This window comes from Stegodyphus dumicola, chromosome 8 (genome assembly GCF_044657685.1).
Source record: "Stegodyphus dumicola isolate Sdum_Otavi_A_Nest chromosome 8, ASM4465768v1".
Taxonomy (NCBI): Eukaryota; Metazoa; Arthropoda; class Arachnida; order Araneae; family Eresidae; genus Stegodyphus; species Stegodyphus dumicola.
In genome coordinates this window covers 162,613,287-162,632,113 of record NC_140775.1, presented here as the reverse complement: position 1 = coordinate 162,632,113, position 18,827 = coordinate 162,613,287, and the positions used below count along the sequence as shown (strand labels likewise).

The 18,827-nt window shown below is 36.2% G+C and overlaps 1 non-coding gene across 1 annotated transcript; it reads right to left on the bottom strand.

Moving 5' to 3' along the window:
• Positions 1-17,943: 17,943 nt before the first annotated feature.
• On the bottom strand, positions 17,944-18,015 carry TRNAI-GAU (transfer RNA isoleucine (anticodon GAU)). Its single transcript has one exon. It is a non-coding gene; the product is annotated as a tRNA-Ile (tRNA).
• Between the last annotated feature and the right edge of the window lie 812 nt (positions 18,016-18,827).

The window sequence follows — 18,827 nt, the reverse complement described above, 5'->3', positions numbered from 1 at the left end:
CGAATTTTGAATTTCGCATTTTATTTATGCTTTGCGCAAATTTAATGAAATTTTGTTTAAATAACTTTGTGATTTTAATTGTGTTATTGCAATCGAAATAAAATATTTTTACAAACTGGGTTCGTTGAAATCATTACATTCATTGCATAGTTTTTCTTTTTTATAATAGCAATTTCAGGCAACTGGCTGCACAAGGGCCATAGTCTTTTAAATTCCTATGGTATAAATATAGAATTAATTTATTTTGTTTTAAGTAAACAAAAAGGCCAAGGGATTCGCAAATTGAAGTCATATTTATCAAAGGTATTTTCAGGATCCACTACAACTCAGTATTGGCCCCTGCAGCTCAGCACTGACCCACTAGAGCTCAGCATTAACTGTATGCTCAAGCATAGGCTATATTATACTTGAATATATCTTTTAAGCTTAACCTATCACAGATTTTGAAAATAAAAAAAAAAAAAATGATAATCAAATATGTGTTCCTTGGAATTAAGTATTTTTCCTAATATCATCATACGTAAGTAATAAATATATGACTTTTAGGAAAGCAGAAAATTTCTTAAAACATTTTCCTTTAAGGAAGAAAAGAAAAGTTAACATAAAAGTACAATCTGAAAATTTCACATTACAGTGAAACACCTAGTTTAATTCCTAGAAATTAGTAACCAGCGGCCGAACGGTAAAAGTCGCTGAACACTGGTAGTTCGGTCCAAGGTTCGAATCTCGCGAACGGGCTGGCTGCATAGGTGATTTCGTGGATTTCCCCATGTGTAACATGGATGCTAGCCAGTTTCCCTTAAAAAGTCCTCCACGAAGGCATCCCTCCCTTTAGGCTGATAGCCCTCGAGGCTTTGCGGTAATTAAATAACCTAATCTAACCTAGAAATTCAAGAAGCAGAAGCAGCCTAACCAGTACAGTGGTTAGAGTCGCTGACTGCCTGTTCGAATCCCGGAGAAGGCATGAATGTTTGTAAAAGGCGGTACTCTAAATATGAGGCGAGTCGAAAGACCTCTCGTGTGGTTTGGTATGGGAGACCCTCGAACCCATCCCCCCGGGATGCTCTCCATCAGAAGTGGGGGCGGAACTGAGCAAAATCGCACTGTCACCTGCAAGGTGCTCAAGGCTGGTTGCTAACGACAAGCGTATCTTCAGCGCTCCTTGCCATGAGGAATTTCGTTAGACAAGTCAGCATAAGTAGCAACAACAAGAATCAAAAAATAAAAATTTTTATATTTAAAACGAGTAGTTTAAGGTTAGCAGAACTAAATGATACAGAGGAAATGGGGGGGTGATAAAATAGGCGTTAGACATTGTGCCGCCCTGTGCAATCTCTGTAGATCCTAAATTCAAGTGTCATGTGATTCTCCTAAGTTTAAAATAAAAATTGAAATACTATTTGAATTTTGTTTCTTGGACTTCTAAATTCTGAAATTTTTGCTGTGCGATGCGCCCAGACTGTGTCCCTGTGTTTGTGGAAGGGATGGAGTATATTTCTATATAATGATTGCATTAGAAATTAATGTCAAGTGGAGAATTTTTCAATAATTTATTAATGAAAAGACTTAATCTTTCAAGTCACACCTGTACAGAAATTTTTCACTGGATTGCTTAGGCAAGAGACTTGCGACAAATGTTTCCAGTAAGTGAGTGCTGATAATATGTATTGCAAGCTCCATGCTCTAGCTAATAGCCAATCTTTTCTGTTTAGCCAGGAAATCAAATTCGCATAACGAAAGCAAAATCTTCTTTAAAATAGCAGCAAAAAGTACCAAATTAATTGTCAGGTGGCATTCAAACAACTGATATACCGTAATGGCATTTGAAACGTCTTCTATTAATTACACTAACAGTGCGTATTTTTATGAAAAGTATCTACCTGATATAATACAAATTATATAAATTAAATTCCTTATACTTGTAAAGACATTAAGTTTATTTCGGAAGCAGGAGAGATGAAAAATTAGCTACGCCTTCGCCGGGAATTGAGCCGCGGACCTATGGAATACGCGCTCAGCGTGCAGACAACCACACCACGAAGGCATGGCAAGAAGGCGGGAGAAATACCTTATATATTCCCCCTTTTAAAGGGCGACTGTGGTTTTTAGGGGACTCAATCGCCAAATTCTGGGTGGGGAGAATCATCATCCCCCACCCTTTTAGTTCGGGCGCCATTGTGCCACTGTAGAGACATAAGGTGATTTGGAAGCAGGAAAGATGAAAAATGAGCAAACGCCTTCGCCGGGAATCAAACCGCGGACCTATGGAATACGCGCTCAGCGTGCAGACCGCCACACCACGAAGGCATGCCAAAAAGGCGGGAGAAATACTTTATATACTAATTCAGTATATTTTTACAAAAATAATAAATATAGAATTGCGTATATTTCTTTTTTAATTACTCACTTTGTTAAACAGCGTACAGTTTAATTTGGAAGATAAAGATTTGATGCTTCGTGGAATAGCAATACCTCTCAGAATTGAAAATCTGCCAGCTCCTTAATGGTAGCCTGAAGATCCTAAGCCGTGCGAAATGGCTTAGGACCTCTCCCCAAAACTGATAATTTGTAAACAGCATGGAAGGTAAATAAGTAATACTGTTTGTATCATAATGTAGGATCACTCGAGTAATGGATAGGATAGGCTACAAACTTTTCTTGCTTTAACAGAAAGATTTAATTTGAAAGAAAAATTAAATAGCTTACTCTTAGTCGAATGGCAACATACTGGCGAGAGAGAGATAAAAATGTTTTATATTGGACAACACACTTCTTTAAAAATATGTGATTTTTTTTAAAAATTAAATTTAAAAGACAAATATTTTACACTTCGTTGAATGGCAACACACCTTTCTTAATTCGCTGAATTTGTTAATAAAACAGTTTAATAAATACGTGCAAGATTGGGGCGAAGGATTATGTGTGTTCAAAACACTATGGTAGCTTTACGTGCCTCCGTTTTTCCACAATGAAGGCAAATTTAGAATAAATACATATGACAAAAAATAGAAGTGATTTTATGTCTGTGCATTGTTCTAAAATTACTTCACAATAATTGGCGTATTGTTTAGCTTGTACGTATAACAAGTCAATGGGCATTTATCACGTAATGTTCCCTGTCTCAAATATAACACGACAACAATTTTCTGTACGATAGGGGAAAGATTCAGTAATCGGTAATACGGATTGATGAAAAGATTCCGTCAGTAGAAGTTACTGCGGAGTGGGGTGGGGGGATAGTAGCGAACGAAGCGGCGAGATTTTGGTCACAGGATGTAACGAGAAGTCCCCACCAGGACAGGTGACAGATACAGGTAGAGAGCACCAGAAACTTCATTAAAGATTGAACTGGTATAGCTCCTAAACACTAACTGACTAGAGTATTAAAAAAAGAAGAAAAAGAAAAAGAGGTTGAGTGTCTGCGTGGCGCATTCGTTTGGTGATTTTGGGGGGTTATTGGAGAGGTCTTTTAAGAAGTGCTATTCAAAATTTAGAAATTTGAGATCGAATTATATAGGATCTTCAGGTATATTTTTGGATGTTATTGAAAGGGTTATTGGGTGGTAGTTAAAATGATTGTTAGCTTGCCAGATGAGACTAACTTCCCAGCGCTTTGTACCTTTGGGAAAGGAGGAAAAGTTTATTGAATTTTAAACAATTTATACTATGAAAAATTTTACAATTTTATAAAATGAAATTTAAAAAAATTTTTTAATAAGTTTGTATATTAGAGTTCATGATAACAAATTGTTTATGATATTTTCTACCGAGTTCACGAATTATTACAGTGCTCATGATTAGACAGATTTCATATTAGAGAGTTCATGATCAAAATTTATGTAGTTGTCATGACTCAGTATTACCATAGTAGTTCCTATGACTCATTTTTAACATGACACAATTTATATTAATTTCATGACTCAGTTTTTCAGATCATTTAGTTTCATGACTCAGTTTCTTAATCTTGAAAACGCTGGTGACAGGTGACAGCGGATATCAGAGCAGCTTACAATGACTATTCTGGTATTAACCGTAATCCGCAACTGTACAACGCAAGAACTGTCTGGCGCCCCAAGAGCGCGTCGTTGGGACTTTAATAGGAACTTTTGATTAGCATAGAGAGATTAGCATTTCTGAAGCAGAAATGTGAAAAATTTGCTATGCCCTCACCGGGACTCGAAGACCTCTTGAACACGCGCCAGTACCTTTACACCCCGAAGGCATGCGGAGAGGAGAGAGATGTTACTCTGATGCACATACAGATTCTACTCTGACGCGTATATATGGACATAAAATAGTCTAGTGCGTTTACGAGCACATATGGTTTAAAAACTGAGGATACACTGATGCGATAACGTCTATTTTGCACTAATATGTACACTGTTGCATTTGCATAAATATTCTATACTGATATTTTTCACTGTTATTTAAACATTTTACACTGATTTTGCTGTTACTCATTTTACACTGATTTTGCTGTCACACATTTAAATTTTGCACTATTAATATAAATTCCTCAGTGTGTTTTATATGCACGCAAACTAAGACACTGTTGATACACTTGTAGCGTTTCGCGCCTCCAACTTGCACGCAACCAAGAGGTGACTGTTGAAACTGGATAAGAGACAGAGTCTTGTTAAGGGTTTAAGTCCATTTTTTATTCAACGTAATAAATTACAAGTGCGTGCTCTTGACGCTCACAAACTACGCCAACTCGGCGGTCAAATAAAAATAATAACCTGAAAAGAAACTAAAGACAAGACTCTAACTACGAGGCTCTCTAAAAGTAACTAACCTCACCGCGTTTTACAATACCGCTGCTAATTCAGCAAACTTGAAGATCACGTTGAACGATTAACAATACTTCCAGGCAAGCACACAGGCTGAAACGCGGGGTTCTTCAATTTCTGGCTAACTACCTCCGCGCTCGTGAAGTAAGAACAGCACACCTCGAACTCGTTTCCTTCCTATTTAACTCAGAATACTTCCGCTGATAATTTGAATCCTTGCGCGTTCTACTAAAATTTACATACTCTGGCATTGGCAGTTCCAGGGGAAAGTAAGGCTTGACAGGAAAGGTAGTTTAAACTTAAAATAAATGTTAGTTAAAATAAATATAAACCCTACACACTGATAGGGAAACTTCTATTTTACACTGAATGCGTACACATAAACATTTTACATTGGAATTTTACACTGATATTTAAACAAGTTGCACTTATTTTACTCTGTTGCGCATGTATTCTATACTGATGTGTATACGTAAACAGAAATTACGCTAGTACAGTTTATGTGCACCTAGGCTTTAAACAACTGTTACAATAACGTTTGTTTTACACATGTGTACATTCTTGTGCCTTACATAAACATTTTACATTGATATTTTACACTATCCCCATCAGGGCAGTCCGTTTTTAAAAGTAACAAGAATAATTCAGCTGGATACTGTGTTCGGTAATCCTCTGTTTTCGAAATAAATTGTAATTCCAGACGAAGAGTGCCGGGATTCTAAGTTCCATAATTTTGTTCTGTAACTAAATAGCACTATAAATCAAAAATTCTTATATTAATGCAACACTTCTTTTAGCCGTTAGCAAAACTGGCATTACTATTTACGACTGAATGTATGCCTCGCTTTCACTCGGAAGAGCAAAATTGGCGGGAACACTTCAGCACTTCAAAAACAATTCGAAATACTAGCTCTTTAGACAGATGGAGTTTTTATGGACTTTACCTAGCCTGTCAAGAAGGTTTCGAACGAATTTTCTAATTCAAAAATAAAGCAGCAATTTTGTTTCTATCCGCGAAGAATGCAGTTCGAAACTTTTCTTTCATCCACGATTTACCATGCTTTATTACCATTAATTAAGTCACCTTTCAGGTTTTTTATTAGTTTCAACACTTTATTTTGAAATTTATTAATTCAATATAACTTAGCATTCACTTATATTATCATTCATTTATACATATATAACCCTTAAAATTGTGTAATTTTGGACTAATAGCTTTTTGAGCTATTTATTTTAATTGTACATTTGCTTAACTAGGCTTCCATGTATAGCTTTTTTCTTGTTTAAAAGTAAGTTTTACATTTACAATTTAAATTTCAGCTCGTCAGTAGCGTTTTAGCTTTTTTATTTTAATTGTACCTTTGCATGACTAGGCTTTCTTGTAAAGCTTTTTCTAGTTTAACAGTAAGTTTAACATTTTCAATTTAAATTACGGAGTGTCGGGAAAAAAGCGATATAATTGAGACTTACCAAACTTTTTTAGATCATTAAGTTGGAATATTCTATTAGTGAAATTACTTTTATATTCTCAATTATTATCGTTTGACGAAACGCGCTTTAGATATTAACTTGATTCGAGTTTTGAGCTGCTTTTCCCTTGATAAAGCCGGCTCAAACTTCGAGTTGAACTATTTACCATTTTTTTGCAATTTTTTGTACATATTTACTGTATTTTTGAAGTATATTTAATTTTTACAAGAGTCCTTTTAAAAAAAATTTTGTGCGTTTAAATTTATTAATTTTTTCTCATCCTTTTTGATTTTGATTTCGTAGTCATCTCGATTTGTAATTTTAACATTTAGTTTTTACGAGATGGCTTTTAATGCTTTATTATTGTTTCTAGTTGTTGCATGATTTAACATTTTGCTAAGGAAGTGTAGAATCAAATGTATTTTTTAGCATGAGCTTTTAAACATTACTCATTCTTATAAAATTTTAAAAATTTTGCAGCTCAATGCGCAAAATTCTTGACCATTAAGGTCCCTCTAATTCATGTTATCTTGCTACTTTATATATATACATGCACACACACACCTTGTCAACAAATGTCCTTGACCGACCTTTACTTTCTGAACGATTGGTCGCAGACATATACTTCCAGTTACAAAACTATTTTAAAAGATTCAAAGATTTATGCTTTGACATTTTCAAATTCAAAGAAATTAGATTTGAAAAAATTACAAAATATAACTTTTTGTACGTTCCTGCTGTCTCTATATTTATATTTAAGAAAATTTTGTGCTAATTAATCATGCTGAATCAGCTTCATATTTAGACATGCGCAACTGAGAGAAATCGTAGACTGAATGCCAGTTCTTGTTTCTTCGCTTTGATTGGCCATTTATTATACCAAGTTGGCATAAAATTGAACAGTTAAAACATTTAGACAAAATCCTTGTATCAGTTTCTGTCATGTATTAAGGTTTGGTTGCTTAGCAACGAAGTTCGGTTTTGCAACTTGTGACCACAAAGCCTTCGTGTGAACGCAGTCTTAGCTGCCTTGCTGATTCGAGAAAGAAAGAGAAGCGCCATAAACTATTCACACATTATTTCTACTTTTTATAGGTTGTATATTCATTATATTTTTAGATTGTTACGAATTTGGTATTTAAAAAGCTAATGTTAGTTCAATTATAAATTAAATGGTTTTATTTCTCGCGCAGTGCAGCGCGTGACGAATATTAAAAGAAATTTTTTTGAATTAAAGAAATTTATAAAAGAAATTTTAAGAATTTCTTTTATAAATTTTAATGAATTTTAAAGAAATTTATAAAAGAAAAAAACACAATTTTTGGTGTCAGAAGTGGGATTTGAATGCCAATCACAAGAGCGATGGAAGAGCAGTTAAGACAATTGATATCAGCCTTTGCTGCATTTAAAGAGGAAATGAAAACGGGCCAGCAGGAAATGAAAGCGGGACAAGAAGAAATGAAAGATGATATGAAATCTGGTCAGGAAAAGATGGAAGAATCCGTTAAAAAGGAAACGGAATCAGTTAAAAAGGAAATGGAAGCCGTTCACGAAAAGTTGGAAGCTGGTCAAGTAACTTTTAAGGAAGATATAAAAGCTGTACAAGAAAAGATTGAAGCAGGTCAAGACGAAATGAAAAGAGAAATAACCTGCGTAATAGAAAGTAAATTTGAGGCTATGGAAGACAGAATATGAGCTGTCGAAAATAAAGTCGGGCAAATTGAAGAAAAGGTTTCTTCTGTCAAAGATGAAATAGAAGATAGAGTGTCGGCTGTGGAGCAACGAGTCGAAGGAAGAGTTTCGGCCGTCCAACAACAAATTGAAGAGAGAGTTTCTGCAGTTACCAAAGGAATGGAAACTTTAAAAAAATTCGTAGCGACGGCAGAGAGCAAGAGTGATGATTTTAAATTCTTACCGATGCCTGCTCGTCCATCTCTGAAGCTATCCACATATGATGGGAAGACATCCTGCCAAGTGTATAAGACCCAGTTTTCTAACGTTGCGGATGCGAATGGATGGGACTCCCAAGCTAAGGCCTGTCATCTCGCCGCTTCTCTGAGAGCAGACGCAGCGGATATCCTGCAGACGCTTCCCGAAAATCAAAGGCTAGATTTCGAAGCTCTGTCCGGCGCCTTGGAGCTGCGTTTCGGCGAGAAATGTTTAAAAGACTACAGCAGGCTCCAATTAAAATCCCGTCAACAGAAGCTCACCGAAACACTTCAGGAGCTCGCCACGGATGTTGAAAGGCTGTCACATCACGCCTTTTCGGAGTGCCCGACAGAAACAAGGGAAATCCTGTCCCTGCAATATTTCATCGATGGCATCCGGGATCCTGAAATACAGAAAGCACTGCGAACGGCGGATGTTAAAGATCTGAAAAGCGCTTTAGTGTACGCCATGAAATTTGAGGCAGCCCAGCAAGCCACTAGTAGAGATCGCTACCCAGTTAGAGCTGTGCGAGTCCATGAGCCAGTGGATCAACTGATGGCTCGTTTAGATGATTTAGCCAGACAAGTCGACGCTTTGATACGGAGTAGGAGCGAGAAGAAAGTATCTCTAAGGTGTGGGAGATGTGGTAGTGAAGGTCACCTAAGACGGAATTGCAGAACACCCCAGGGTACGGAATATAAAGCAGATGATTTTAACAGACAAGTCAGTGGAATAGAAGTGAAAAGAAATTTGTGCTAAAGTGCTGGAACTGCGGAGTTGAAGGCCACATACTAAGAAACTGCAGAACACCCCGAGGTACGGAAAATAAGACCATTTCCCAGCAACGACGCAGTAGACAAATTAGTGACCATATCGAGGAACGGAGGTTACCAGATAATGAAAAACCTTGTTTTAAAGCGCTTAAAATTTATACAGTGAGTGGCAACAGTAACGGAATGTCCATTAATGGGAATATCGATGGAGTTCCTTGCAATATGATCATTGACACAGGAGCTAATGTTACCATCATTAGGAAAGATTTAGATGAAAAGTTTAAACATAAACTTATTTGGACGACATCCTGTGTTACCCTTCAGACTGCGTCTGGTAATAAGATCGACATAATTGGGAAGTTAAACGTAAGCATCACGTTTGGAAATGTCGCCTACCATCACACGGCTTATGTGGCGGATATCACAGATCCATGCATACTCGGATTGGACTTTTTAAGGAAATACAATTTTTCCTTAGACTTGAAAAACAACAAACTGCTTTCAGCATCTGATGGCATGACTATCCATCCTCAAAAGGGATCCTCATCTGGAAATGCCGACGCCTTGTCCGAAAGACCCAGCTCGGGAAGCTGCCGAAATCGTGCTAGGGCCAAAAAGAAACGCAATACTACCAGCTATTCTCTATCCCAGATGCTCTTCGGTCGAGACCTTCGTCTGCCTTGTGACCGCCTGTTTGATCGCCGCACGGATGCTCCTTCATCGCCTGAGGAACATATCCAAGATGCCCAGGCCCGTTTTGAAGTGATGCACCGTTCCGCACGAAAGCGAATGAACTTAGCGACGGAGAAGGTGAAGACCACATACGACACGAGAGCTACTGGACATAAATTCAAACAAGGAGACAAGGTGTGGTTGTGGAACCCGATTCAACGAAGAGAAATTACAGCCACCTTCGGTTCTAAATTACAGCCACCTTCGGATGGTCCATATACAGTCCTGAAGAGACTGAATGACGTCATGATCCGTAAGTGTTCGAACTCTAAACCTAAAGTCGTTCATTACGACATGTTAGCTCACTACAATGGCCATAGTACATAATGTAAATAATTGTAAATAGTATCAGACCATGGTCCTTTATGTTTTTAAATGTGTATTTGATTTGATTTGTATTTAGTATTTGATTTGCATTTAGTATTTGATTTGTATTTAGTATTTGTTTTGTATTTAGTATTTGATAGCATTTGATTTGTTTAAGTTAGTTACTGCATTTATTGTTCATGTTGTTTGATATTGTAATATAATGTTTATGCCTCAGTTGCATTTATGCCACAGTTGTAAGTTTAGCTTCTTGTCCAGGGATTGTACTGCCCGGGACGTGCAGTCCTTGGGAAGGGGGCAGTGTTACGAATTTGGTATTTAAAAAGCTAATGTTAGTTCAATTTTAAATTAAAAATGGTTTTATTTCTCGCGCAGTGCAGCGCGTGACGAATATTAAAAGAAAGCTAAGCCGTAAAATTGAAAATTCAAGAGCGCGTGCATTAAATAAATAAATATCTTTTTTTGATTTCGAGAAAGTATTGGAAAATTCTAGCGCGTGATTTTAAAATCTTATAAAAGGAGGAAAACATCTCAGTTTGTTGTAGTTGCGTAGTTTGTTGTTGTTTAGAAAACTGCTCTTGTTGATTGTAGCGAATTCGCGGATTAACTTTCTTTAGCTGTTTTGAATTACGTTCTATTGGACATTTGAGTAGTTAAAAGATAACTACTGTGAGATATTGTAATACTGCATGATAATTTGAGAAGATTTAAGCATTTTTGTTGTGATAATAATAAATTTTTGTTCATTTTTCATCGGACTTGTGCATTCATTTCGTAACGAACCCGTACGCACGCAACAAGATGAATAATTTTTCAGGACTTTTATGTTATTCAGTACGAATTCACTCTATGTCCATTGTTTCTTAGACGTGAGGTAGTTTTTCTGTATGATCGACATTAGGAACTATTAATGCATGGAGAAACATAAAATAATAATAAAATAATATAGGAGAGCTCTCGACCGACCGAAAAGCAAAAGCATGCTTCATTTGATGGGTTGACCAGCTGCAACTTATGTTATAGATGTTTCCAAATTCAAAATAATAACATTGATTTAAGTTTAAAAATTTTTAAATTCACTTTGAAAGAAAGTTTAACATTTGGAATTAAGTTTTAATTAATTACATGAATAATACAGAGGCTGTTCGCACATTTTTTAGACGATTTTGATGAGCGGTAATAAAAAATCGTTTTCTGCAAAAGAAGTAATTGCAATTGTACTATGTTTTTAAAAGTCAAAATTATCGTCTGTGGCTTAAAAGTTTTGTTTTTATTAAAAATGGCGAATTTAACAAAGCAGCGGTTCGAAGGCTACATTTACGCTCTTTCCGAAGAGAAATATGCATACTCCGTTATCCAAAAACGATGTGAGAGTCATGGTTTTGTGATATCTAAAGCGTCGATAGGTAATATCATCAACAAGAAAGGAAAAAAACGTCAAATTGGAGGCTCAAGTGGGACAAAAATCCCAAACAAGTATCCAAGGAAAAAACGGACATCTTCGACTATTGCAAAGGTACGTTGTTTAATGTTAAAAGAAAATCCCCGTAGTCAAAGGACAGTTGCGAAATCATTAAAATGCTCGGTTTCTACTGTAAACAATATGATAAACGTTAATTTAAATCTTAAGAAAGCGAAAAAACGCAATGTGCATCGTCTTATTCCAAAGCATATCGCTCAACGCAGGACACGCGGCAGCATTCTATATGAGAAACACTTATCCAAAGAAAAATGGAAAACAATTATCACAATAGATGAAGCATGGGTGTATTTAAATTATTGTAACAAAAAAAAAGAGCCTTTTATTATCATAAAAGGGGGAAAAGAATTTAAGTACATGGTTCAAGAATCGAAAGAAAGTTTTTCTAAGGGATTCATGATTGTTGCTGGTTTTTCTTATAATGGCAAGTTAAAAATAAAGAGAATGCAAAAAATGTCAAGTTTAACTCTAAATACTATCAGGAACATATTTTATCGCCAATTTTTCTGAATGAAATACCATCGCTTTACCCACAGTGCCATCAATCTGTAAGACTCCATCAGGACAAAGCTAGCAGTCACACATCAAATTCCACTGTAATTTTCCTAAAAGAAATGGAACAAATAACTAGTATCAAGGACATACCCTTCCCTGGTATCCCTACTAAATCTCCCGATGTGTCACCTATGGAGTTTTGTGCTTTCAGACTTTTAAAAACTGCATTATCCAAACGTTGACCCAAAACCCTAACAGGACTCTGGAAAGCTGTTCCGGAGGAATGGGATAGAATACCTCTTCTGCAACTTCAAAAGACATTATTATCCTGGAAATTGCGGTGTCTAAAGATAGTTCAGAATAAGAGATGTCAAACAGAACATTTAAAGCACAAGAATTTTATGTAATTTAGTTTTGTGAATACAATATACATCGTTTAAAAATGTGTGAACAGCCTCTGTATAAGACGCTTGTTTCGAAACGTTGCAATAAGAACGTGACCCACCGGGTATGTTTGTTTTACCCCATTGCGAGTCACAAATTCTTCAGCAGAAAACAATGCTAAAGAATTAAATTTTGAAAGATAAGCTTGCTTATCTTAAAATAAATGATAGTTCTGCGTAGTCGTATGCGATCATATAAAAGACTTTATCTCCAAATACGTATTTTTAACCTGTTGGTTAATATGAAGTGTTTACGACAACGCAGTTATAAGAATTTCGCTTGAATCTTATCAGCTGCATTTGAAACTTTGTCACCAAACCCAATTTTCAAAATAACATAAACATTTTAAAAAAATAAAAATAAATAAAAGAAAATAAAATAAAATCTGAAATGTTTCAGATTTTAAATTACGTCCGGCGTTTTTTTTAAAAATTTTGTGTGTTATATTTATTTATTAAATATCACGTTCTTCGCACTTAAACCATAAAATTCAGTTCAACAGCAAATATCGTAAAATAGTTTTAAAATGAGGATATCTTTAGAATTTCCGATACAGAGACTCACGCACTGGAAATAAAGATGTTTTTTTTTTTTTCTTTCTGTACAACGTTGCCATTGCTCGCTTTGAAACCCTTCAGTGTGTTCATCAAAAATTCGTTAAAGTTTTACAAAATAGGAAATCGATAATAAAACAAATTCCAAATTTCAAATTTGGTCTTCCACATGCCCATATTCGTAGGAGGATTACGTCATTCAAAATTCGATGTCTCTATGTACCGTTGTTTTATCACAATGGGAGAAATATGAATACATTCATGCAGATTTTTTAATATTTAATTTCTTCAAATATAACTCAGGGCGATAATACTTTGTGGCAACAGTTTGAAAAGTGATTCGCCGTTTGAGTGAATCGACGCAAAATCGCAAAACGAAAACAATAGTTCTTCAGGGACAAAGCGCCTTTGGACTAAAAAACCTTCATTACTTTGCAGCAGAATTAAACATGATTGCAATACGGGAAATGGACTGCAATATGCTTTACATTGCGTTTTACTTCTTTTTACATAGTATTACATCGAAATTTTTATTTTACATTAAAATAAATATCTGTATTTTGATGTGTAATATTAAAGCAAGCACTTGACATTTGCTGGACACGCTGAAATGAAGCAAAAGGCAATTTAAACAGCAGATATGTTGATTTAAAATTTATGGTAAAGCATAACAGCATGCACCACAGGAGTTTGCTATAGGGGACATCAGACACCTAACTATAAATTTTTCCCTCCCCCCTTTCTATTTTCATTTAACCATAAAGATTTCAATGCATTAAATTTCGGGATTCCGCAGACAGTTCTCCCGACTTTGATCTTCCACACTGAAAGAAAAGTTGTTTCCAACAGTAAACAAGTTAATTATTTTTGCCATAATCAATTAACATACGAGAAATTATTTCATTCACCCGTGCGTGTTTTCGTGATGTTAGTGGTTAGCACGTTAAACTAGCAACTAGAAGATCCCTGGTTCGAATCCCGGAGAAGCCATAGTTGATTTTTATTTGTTTCATGATCCGAAAAACTTAAGGGGTTCTACAGTGAAGCACGAAATATAAGGTGGTGGACGATAACTTGTCACCACACGCGTTTAGTCAACTGGGTCTTGTACCTCTCCTCAGTCGTTCGTGAAGTGGAGGAGAACATAAGGAGTTATAGTATTCTCCTCTACTTTTTCTCGTCATGCAAGTGATACTACTTTTTGCTAACACTGGAGTTTATTATTATTAAACGATTATTGATTTCTCATGTTTTAACGCTTTGATAGCTTATAGTACCTAAAAACATACGACATTACATGATCATTAAATCTTCTGACAAGACTGAATTAATTTATAAAATTAGAACAGAACTCATCAGAAACGATAAATAAAAGTAAGTAAATAAAAGAGTAATAAATTAAACAACGAATAATTAAACAGGATGTAAAAGGGGTAAATTAATTCAATAACAAATTAAGTAAGTTAAATGAATCATTATTTAATTTAACTCAAAGTTAAAATAATTATTAATAGATAAATAATAAATTAAGTTAAAATAACGTATGATTCAAAATAAAATAAAATAATAAAACAAACGATGACAGTACGTGGTATCGGGGATAAAAAATTTAAGTTTTTCAGCAGTATATAGTCAGATAAAATTGCTATTTTAGTTTGGCTTCTAATTTATTTCAATCCAGATTATGGGTAGTTAACGTCTTTATACTACCGCCCATTTTGTAGGTAGTAAAATGTCCTTATCGGCCACCGGTTTCGCAATTTAGCTTAAAAGGAGAGTGATTTTTTGAGTAGAGGCTTAGTAAAAATATATGTAGTTAAATTTATCCACTTGTTTAAATTTTGCTTATAAGAGACAGAAAATTTATATCCCGCATTAGTATTAGTCGGGACATCGCATATAGAATGTGCGGTTATGATCGTATAATGTCTCGCATTAGTATTAGTCCGCATTAGTCGGGACATCGGTTCAAGTAAAACTATTTCCTCTAAGAAACCTTCAGTGGTAGGAAAAGGAGAAATTTGTTTCTCGGAAAGCGGCCCAGACGGTATAGTGGTTAGGGGAGCCTGATTTGCGATATCGAAGGCCACAGATTCGAATCCCAGAGAAGGCATGGATGTAAAAATTGTCTGTCCCACTTAGGAGTTGCCGATGGCGGCATAGGCGCTCGCCATTAGAAAAAAAAAAAAAAAAACTTTTTCTCGGAAAAATTTCTCCTAGCCTCACGCTTTGTTAAGATGTGATAATCCCATTATGAGCGTTATAATCTCAGAACAACACTTAGGAGAAGAGCAAAGACTCTAACGCCCACCATGAAAGCTTCAATCAGAGACCAAGTTGGCTATCCCTGATCCAGACCATCAAAATTCCTGAAAAATCGCCTTTCGTGTCTGAGAATGGTGGAGGGGCGTTACATTGCTCCCACTTCCCGCGTATTTTCCTTTCTCCAAGGAAAGTGAGGCATACATTCAAGTAGTCAGCACTAGCAATTCCTATTTTACGAACTGCTAAACATTTTTGCATTGATTACAGAATTTTTTGCTAATGTTGCTAACATTTAGTTGTACAATGGAACCTTGTACAACTAAATACTAGCAACCATCACGAGTTTAACTGCTTCCTGTCATTACCGCTCGCTCCCTATATATAGGGATTAACGTAAAATGGATTAAGTCGTTCCTGGACCACAGATGAATGTGAAGTTCTGCTTAAAGTTTATAACAGTACTATGTGTACACGTTCGTACCCCAAAACCAATGGAAATCATTAAATAAAAGATAAACACAATATTAAACAAACATATGTTACCTTTATTTACTAAATATCATGTTCTTCGCACTTAAACCATAAAATTCAGTTAAACAGCAATATCGCAAAATAATTTTAAAATGAGCATATCTAGAATTTCCGATACACAGTCTCGGACGCTGGGGATAAAAATGTCCCCCCCCGTACAGTGTTGCCAATGTTCGCTTTGAAATCGTTAATTTTTTTAACCAAAACCTTATAAGGTATTTCTCCCGCCTTCTTAAAGGCCATCGGGCAGCACGCTGGGCGCGTATTCCAGAGGTCCGTGATTCGATTCCCGGCGAGGACGTTGCTCATTTTTCATCTTTCCTGCTTTAAAAAATAACCTAATGCCTCTACACTGGCGCCCGAACTAAAAGGATGGTGGATGATGATTCTCCACACCCAGAATTTGGCGAACGGATTCCCTAAACCCCAGTCGCCCTTTAAAAGCGGAATTATTTAAGGTATTTCTTCAGCCTTCTTAGCAGGCTTTCGTAGTGTAGTAGTCAGCACGCCAGGCGCGTATTCCAGATGTCCGTGGTTCGATACCAGGCGAAGGCTTTGCTCATTTTTCACTTCTGTTTCAAAAATATCCTAATGTATCTACAAACTCATAAATTCTTTCTGCAATTTGAAATATGATGTAGACACATTAGGATTTTTTTTCCAAGAAGCAGGTGATGTAAAAAATCGAGCAACGGCCTCGCCGGGAATCGAACTGCGGACCTCCTGAATACGCGCCCAGCGTGCAGACCACTACACTACGAAGGCTGGAGAAATACCTTATATACTCCCCCTTTTAAAGGGTGACTGAGGTTTTTAAGGGACCCAATCGCCAAATCCCGGATGTGGAGAATCATCATCCAGAACCCTTTTAGTTCGAGCGCCAGTGTAGAGACATCAGGATTTTTGGAAGCAGGAAAGATGAAAAATGTGCAACATCTTCGCCGGGAATCGAACCACGGACCTCTGGAATACGCACCCAGCATGCAGACCACTACACTACGAAGGCATGCTAAAAAGGCGTGAGAACACCTTATAATAAAGTAGATAATAAAACAAATTCCAAATTTCAAATTTGGGCTTCCAGATGCCCACATTCGGGTGGAGACGTACGTTATTCAAAATTTTATGGTTCTAGGTGTCGTTATTTTATCACAATGCGAGATACATACATACCTTTACGCAGATTTTTCATTATTGAATGTCTTTAAATATAATAAATACAGGGCGATAATATTTGGTGGCAACAATTTGAAAAGTGATTCAGACTTTTAAAGTTTTCGACGCAAAATGCCAAAACGAAATTAATAGCTCTTCTAGGCTAACGCCCTTTGGGCTAATAAAATGGAAGAAAATTTAATTTTAATGTACTGCTAAAAGAAAAGTATACGCAGAAGATTGTATTAAATGTAAGATGGAGGAAAATAGTACTATTTGGATGCGAAATTTAATTCCATAAAACCAAACTCTGTTAAGGGGAGTATCTTCTTTCATCGTTTCTTTGTCTCTAAACGTCACTCAATACCGCTTAACATTCAATGTAACTCTGTTTCACTCAAGCTTTGTTCAATGTTACCAACGTATTAAAATTCTTCTACAAGTAAATGCCAGATACGACATGTTCATTGAAGTTATTAAGCTGCAGCATGTTTCCTGCTTTATTACGGTGATATTGTCATGTGGAAACTACGCTAACAAGCGTAGCGCTAAACAAGGATCACATGACATGAATTAATTTTGAAATGAGTGGGCTTAGTGTGTGTGTGTGATTATGGCAAAGCCTCGAGGGCTATCTGCCCAAGAGGAGGGATGCCTTCGTGGAGGACTTTCTAAGGGAAACTGGCTCGTATACACGTTACACATGGGGAAAACCACGAAAACGTCCATGCAGCCAGCCCGTTCGCGGGATTCGAACCTCGGACAGAACTACCAGTGTTCAGCGACTTTACCGCTCGGCCGCTGGTGGGCTCATAAGTGGGCTTAGAGAGAAGCAGTTATTATTTTTAGGATGGAGAGCGAAAATAACAAAAATAATATGGAATTTCTAAATTAAGGATAGGATTTTGGTTTGTATATTTTTTAACCTGACATATAAATAATTATGTTGTAGAGTCATTAGGTTAATTGGAAGCACAAAAGATAAAAAAATATGCAACCGCCTTCGCCGGGAATCGAACCACGGACCTCTGGAATATCGGCCCAGCATGCTACCGTTACACCACGAAGGCACGCTAGGAAAGTGGGAGAAACGCTTTACAATATTAAATATTAAAAAAGAAGAAAAATTCCTTAATTGCATTTTATATTTGTAGAAAAATAAAAATAATCAAAGCACAATTCGCTGCAGATGTAATATCAGATTGAAAGGTCATTTTTAAAGTAGTCTGTTCAAAGTATGCATTATAAAGATGTTTTCATTTTTAATTTTGTTAACCCAAAAGAGGCTATAAGTCTCGAAATGGAATTTTGCGTTGTTTCACTATGAATGGTATCGCTTTTCAGATTATTGCCTCCAAATATTACGTCCTGTTTTATTTAAAAAAAAAATTAAATAATGAAGAGTCTGCATATATGTATGTACTCGTATATTCCTCGCATTGTGAAAAAACGACGGAACCCAGAGCCATCGAATTTTCAGTAACGTAGTCCTCCACCTGAACATTTGCTCCTGAAAGCACGAATTTTGAATTTCGAATTTATTTAATTATTTATTTTATATTATTGCCTACGTATGGGTTCGTGATAGATTGAATGAATACACTCAGAACCATAGATAGCTTGATAAAATTTATTTTATCCAAAGAAACACTTCACAGTTCTGGAACCTTCCACAAAAATACTTATACAGCTCTTCACAGTATCACTGAGCACAGTGAGTTGTTACACTTCAAACCACTGGGAACTGTCAACACAACAGAATGAAAAGCGCATCTTAAACGTGAAGCTCTCACGGATATCTCAATACTCTGAAGTCCCTCTGAACTGAGAAACTGATGCTGTCCCCGGTCTTATATATTCCCCCCAGCCGCCTCGAATTTTC